Raw genomic sequence first — 6,796 nt, forward strand, 5'->3', positions numbered from 1 at the left:
TTATATGGGGTTAGTGTATAGTGGGTCTGCCTGCTAATTAAGCATTATGCCACACAGAGAGCACTTCACCCTGGTGCTTTCAGTGGAGTACATGTGTTTCCACTAGCTAGGAATCTGTCCCAGTTTCTCCTGCTTTTGCATTCACATAGCCCAGTATCTCTACTTTTCATTATTTCCCAAATTTTACTGCCATTGTAATGTTTTGCCCATAAGACCCAGCAAAGCACATTTGGCAATCATTCTATTAACCTCCTGTTCCCACCATCCATGGGGTTCAATTAAAAACATATACATTGGGCTTCCTTACGTTGTCCTGAACTAGATATCTCCACTGTCATTTCTCTGGACAGTAATTGTTGGGGGGAAATGAAAATCAAAGTCACATGTTCCCTTTATATTCATGAGACAAAGGAGCAATAGCAAGACAGTTTGCCTGTGATGTGAATTCATTAGGATTATTAGGAAGGTCATCAAGTTTAATTCTGGAGAAGATTACAACACAAAGATGGTTCCCTTGATTTGGTTTGCTGACCTTAGTCTCTATTCTTAGCATAACAGGCAGCTCAGACCAACACAGTGGTCTCCAACCTTGTCTGATTGGATCCTCCCCTTTGTGACAGGTTGGCACCCGGCCCCAGCCAGACCTACCTATATCCCACCAATCCCACATGCTCTGCTCTGATCACTTTTACTTTTACTTCCTGTCCCATGTTTTCTCTTCTGCTTAAAATTTGACTCTACTTTCTTCTACCAGTCTGGCTGTGCTCAGGGCCAGCCCTAGTCCAAATGGCGCCCCAACCCCCATTTGTTAAAACTTTTGAATACCTTATTTTTTATTGCATTTGTAACTTATTTCACGACTTTGATGCATGATTTGCATGCATGATTTATCCCTATCATATAAAATGATAAATTTGCATGTTAGGATTTGTAAAACTGTATTTATTCATGCCATATATAAGTAAATACAGAATGCCTGAACCATGTTACTTTAAACATTCTATTTTCCCTTTTGTCACTAATAACATAAACAGCACCCCGAGCCCAGCGTTCCCCAAACCTGGCACCCCAGGTGGTTGCCTAGGTCACCAGCCCCTAAATCTAGCCCTGGCTATACTAATCCACCAAGAAGTAAACTGCGAGGTCATGTAATACTGTACGCTTCGCCATACCCAAACATTGGGCCTTATTCTGCAAATGCTTACTTGTGTGAGTAGTATTATTAGCCCAGATCTTCAGGTCTGGCCAAGCTGTGCTTTGCATGGACACTGGGGCACCTGGCTGCTTGCTTCTTACACCCTCTGCATGACCCCTTTATACTCCTTTGCTGAAATTTACCCCCCTCTTCCATGGTATAGGGACCCAGCACAAATCTCTCCAGACCCTTATACGCAATAGAAAAAGCCTCCACATCCTCCGGGGTAGAAGGCTGGAAGGGGAGGAGGCACAAGCAGACCATGAAAGGGCCCGAGTGATCTATGTTTACATGGATCCGTTGGCCCCAACACTCCATGGGATTGGTGTAGAAGGATTGTTGTGGATGATACTCTAGTGTAGCTGAGGGAGGTGGAGCAGGGCAACAAGGAGCCACTCCCTGGATCTAGATTAGGATGGTAAAATTCTTCTCCCTAGCTGCCCTATGTTCCCCCATGCGGAACCTACTTATTATGGCTTTCTGTGGATGGAATGGATTTGACCATCCCAATTAATATTCCGTCAAGCACCTCTCAGAGAACAGTTCCCATGATAAACCCCATGTGGCTGTAGCCAGCAGCTTGTAATATTTTTCAAACTACTGAGTAATGTGCTGTTAATTACACAGGCAGCAGGACCTGTAAGCAGTGGGAAGAAAAGTCTCACCTCAAATGTGGGAGAGCTCTTCTAGGGTTTTTTTAGCTCAAGTATTTTTTACTGTATCAGTTGTCTCTACTCAGTAGGATGGACCCATTCGTATATCAAAGAAAGGGTTAGAGTGGTGTGAGGTAATCCCAAGAACCCTCACAGGCAGAGATCAAAGCAGCTGGAAATGTTGCAACTAAAAGACCAAAGCTGCTGCCTCTTTGGAATGGAGAAGAATCTAAGGGGGCTGGAGGTAGCATCTATAAAGTTCATAGTTGTAGGGGGAGAGGATGGTTTATTTAATTGCTTCTCAATGACATGTCTATCTTAGGTATTTCTAGGATGCCCATCCCAGTAGTATCTGAGCTCCATCTCAGCTGTCTGGGAGCTAGTAACAGAAAACTGCTATTTGATCTCACTCCTCCTTTATCTAATCTCATCTCTCAATAGCATGCGCAGCAGCATGGTATCTGAGCGCCTCACAGAAATGACACAAAGTCAACAACCTTCCTTGGAATCTTCTTTCTGTGTTGAAATAAAAGTTAGGGTTTAAAGAAAAGGGAAATCCAAATGGGTACTTTGTGATTCACCTATACCCACCCCTGCAGCTGGCCAGATGGTGGAGGTCATATCCTGTGTGCAGAAAAGGAACATTGTTTTATGTGCAAGAGTTCTAATGCTAATATAATAATAATTCATTAATAACAATAATAGCATTTATATAGGGCTCAGCATGTTCAAAGCTCTGTGGAAATACTAATTAATCCTTACAGAATCCTTGTGGGACAGTGTAACGAGGTATACAAATCTCACACTGGAAAGCAAGGGGTTAAGGAACGACTCTGAGCTTGGGAAGCCCCGCCCAGACGCATCTGCCAAACCTGCATAAGCAGAAGGCAGGGCTTTAAAAAGGGGAAAAAAGCTCAAAGTGGGGGTAGGTGGGTGGAAGGGAGGAGATGGCTGCTCTGAAGTGAAAGTGATGCCCAGGAGCTCATTGCCTGAGACTTGACACCACAGAACTATACCAACCTACATATGAGAGGCCCAGGACTGAGTGTGCAGGTCAGAGACTAGACTGAAGTGATTTACTCTGGAAGCTAAAGGAGGCTGGGGCAGGAAGTGGTCTGAGAGGTGGCTGATTAGCACCCCAGTGTGCCAGCTGGAGACACCCACACATTGGGCCCTGGACCAGAGCCTAGTGGAGAGGGTAGCCTGGGCTCCTTTACCCATTCCAAGAGGACATTACAACAACAAAGAGCTTTCACCTAGGCTGAGAGGCCAGCTGGAAAAGACTGACTGTTCAAGGGGCCAGTCCCCCAAATTCTTGTGCTATGGGGGGACTGGAAACCCTTAGGGTTGACAAGTTGCTAGAAAGACTGCGAGCAGCCAAGTATATCTCCACCCTAGACCTCGCAAAGGGGTACTGGCAAATCCTCTGATGTCAGAGTCTCAGGAGAAGATTGTTTTCTCCACCCCATTAGGTCTGTGCTAATTCTGAACTATGCCATTCAGCCTCTATGGGCAGCAGCCACTTTCCAGAAAGTCATGAACCAAGTGCTGCAGCCACATGGCCAATATGTGGCAACATACATAGATGACATAATGATTTACAGTCGTAATTGGGATGACTATATGTGTGACATGTCATGTCCACCCTACAAGCCCTTGAGAGTGCAGGACTCAAGGTGAACTTGATCAGGTGTAGAATGGTAAACTGGGAAGTCAGATACCTTGGCTACACTATGGCGTGGGCAGATTACGAGCACTAATTGGCAAAGTTCAGGCCTTATAACTTTTCCCATCCCAACAACCAGAAAAAAGGTATGGAGCTTTTTTGGTCTGGTGCGCTATTGTAGATGATTCATAGCAGATTTTGACACTATTTCAGTGCCCCAAACAGATCTTGTGAAGGTACTAGTACCCAAAAGATCATTTGGTTGGAAGAGTGCAACAGGGCATTCCGGACTCTAAAGAACCATGTGTGTCAGGACCTGGTACTTTTTCACCCAGACTTTGAAAAAAAATTTGTTACAAACTGATGCCTCTGCAGGAGGACTTGGAGCAATCCCTTCCCAGGAAGTTGAGGGAGAGGAGCAACTTGTCCTCTATATATGCAGGAAACTGTTCCCCTGGGAGATGGCCTATTCAATCATAGAAAAAGAAGCTTTGGCTGTGAAATGGGCTATAGATATTATTTAGTGGGAAACCCCTTCTCGTTAGTGTTGGCTGAACGACATGAAGGACATCAACCTCTGGATTATGCAATAGTACCTTTCATTACAACTGTATAGTTTTCAGATATTTCACCATTCTGGGAGGACCCACCAGAATACAGATTTCTTTTCCCACAAGGGTGGGGACGCAGGACTGGAGAACAAGACGCCATGTCTTGTTTTAAGGGGGTGGGTATGTGATGGGGTATACAAATCCCACATTGGAGATCAAGGGGTTAAGAAACAGCTCTGGGTTCGGGCAGCCCCTCTCAGACACACCTGTCAACCCTGCACAACCTGGAGGCAGGGCTTTAAAAAGGGGAGAAAAGCTCAAAGGGGGAAAAGGATGGAATGGAGCAGACAGCTTCTCTGAGGGGAAAGTGCTCCCAGGAGCTGATTGCCTGAGACTTGACACTACAGATCTGTACCAGCTTACAAAGGAGAGGCTGGGGACTGAGTGTGCAGATCAGAGACTAGACTGAAGTGATTTACTCTGGGAAGCTAAAAGAGGAAGTGGTCCAAAGGAGTGGCTGCTTAGCACCCCAGTGTGCTGACTGGAACCACCCAACCACAGGCCAGTGGAGAGGGTAGCCCAGGCTCCCCTACCCACTCCAAAAGGACGTTACGGTGATAAAGAGCCTTTACCTAGGGTGAGAGGCCAGCTGGAAAAGACTGGCTGTTCAAGAGCCCAGTCCCCCAAATACCTGTGCTAAAGGGGAGGACTGGAAACCTTTAGGTGAGGCATTGAAGGACAGGACTCTGTTTCCACAGGGAGATGACCTACCAACCCCTGCATGATCACTAGGGAGCATTGTTGGTGGCTGTGCACCTCCTACAGGCAGGTAGGAAAATATCATCCTTATTGAACAGATGGAGTAACTGAACTATGGGTGAAATGACTTCCCAAAGTCCTTAACTAGTCAGTAGCAGAGCCAGGGCCCCAGTCCTTGGGCCTGAATGAGCTGTTGTCAGTACAGACCCTGAGGGGAGAAGGCAAGGTGGTTTTATGCTATCTTAGCACTTTCTCAATCCCCAAGTTTACCACAGGGACCAGTTTGGCCCTCCACGTAAGTTAGAGATGCCTCAATGTTACTCTGATGGCCACATGTCACAGCCCCCAAGGGTGGTTGTGGAATTGCCAAAGGAGAGCACTCCCCATGCATCCTCTAGACCAACAACTCTGAGAGTGGTGGTGGCCTAGAGCCAGGGAAATCTCCAACTGCGTGCTTAAGCTAACTCCAAGACTTCTTTGTGTCGCTGGAAGGGCGCAAAGGAGCTGTCAGTGGGCTGAGGATCTTGTTCCAGGGCTTCCATATACTGATGTGTATCAGGATGCTTTCTTGTTTCATCTCCTATTGCAACTTCCTTAACCTGGTGGTCTTGTTGGACAAGGAAGGGGTCACTCGCCAGGCAGTGTCCCACCATTTTCATGGTTCAGATTCATTTTAAGCTCTTCCATGCTAGTGCAGTGCCAGATCCCAATATATTTAAGCCTCATAAGAAATAATAAAACCCTTGCCATATACCCTTAGTATTCCCTGTAAGAGTGGTCAAAGGATTTGAAGAGGAGCTCTCATTGGCAGAAGCTTCTGTACAGTTTCATGTCCAGACTTCATATCACATAAACTTTAATACACCTCTATCCCGATATAACGCTGTCCTCGGGGGCCAAAAAATCTTACTGTGTTCTAGGTGAAACCGTGTTATATCAAACTTGCTTTGATCCACTGGAGTGCACAGCCCCACCCTCCAGGAGCGCTGCTTTACTGCATTCTATCCAAATTTGTGTTATATCAGGTTGAATTATATTGGGGTAGAGGTGTATTTCTCTTTCTGAAATGGGTTCATCAATATTTCTGTGGTATTACTTACTTCATAACTTGCTGCAGCGTCAGCCAAAGGTGCCTGGAGCCAGCACTACAATATCTCAAGTCAGGCTAAATGAACAGTGCCTGCAATTAATAGGGGATCATGTGCCCAAGTCCTATAAATAAATGAAAGGGACAGAGTCATCCTTCGGAGGCTCGTCACCTTTTAGGCACTCATGCATACCTTAGATGCACTGGGCCAGCACGACAGCTCAGGAACAAAATGAGCAATTAATTAAACAAATGTACAGTAACAGAGGTAATGGAGTAACTATCTACACAGTGGGAAAGTTTCCCAGAGCCACATCATCTGACTAGAGAATACTGGAAGAGGAAAGGAAAGAGTAAAAAAGAAAAGAGGTTCTAATGAGTTGAGAAAAGACCAATAGAGTTATGTCTCGAACATAGAAGGGCCTGATTTTGACCTCACTTAGGGTACGTCTACACTACAGGATTATTCTGATTTTACATAAACCGGTTTTGTAAAACAGATTGTATAAAGTCGAGTGCATGCGGCCACACTAAGCACATTAATTCGGTGGTGTGCGTCCATGTACCGAGGCTAGCGTCGATTTCTGGAGCGTTGCACTGTGGGTAGCTATCCTGTAGCTATCCCATAGTTCCTGTAGTCTCTGCCGCCCACTGGAATTCTCGGTTGAGATCCCAATGCATGATGGCGCAAAAACAGTGTCGCGGGTGATTCTGGGTAAATGTCGTCACTCATTCCTTCCTCTGTGAAAACAATGGCAGACAATCATTTCGCGCCCTTTTTCCCTGGATTGCCCTGGCAGATGCCATAGCATGGCAACCATGGAGCCCATTTTGCCTTTTGTCACTGTCACCGTATGTGTACTGGATGCTGCTGACAGAGGCGGT

This window comes from Chelonoidis abingdonii, chromosome 4 (genome assembly GCF_003597395.2).
Source record: "Chelonoidis abingdonii isolate Lonesome George chromosome 4, CheloAbing_2.0, whole genome shotgun sequence".
Lineage (NCBI taxonomy): Eukaryota > Metazoa > Chordata > Testudines > Testudinidae > Chelonoidis > Chelonoidis abingdonii.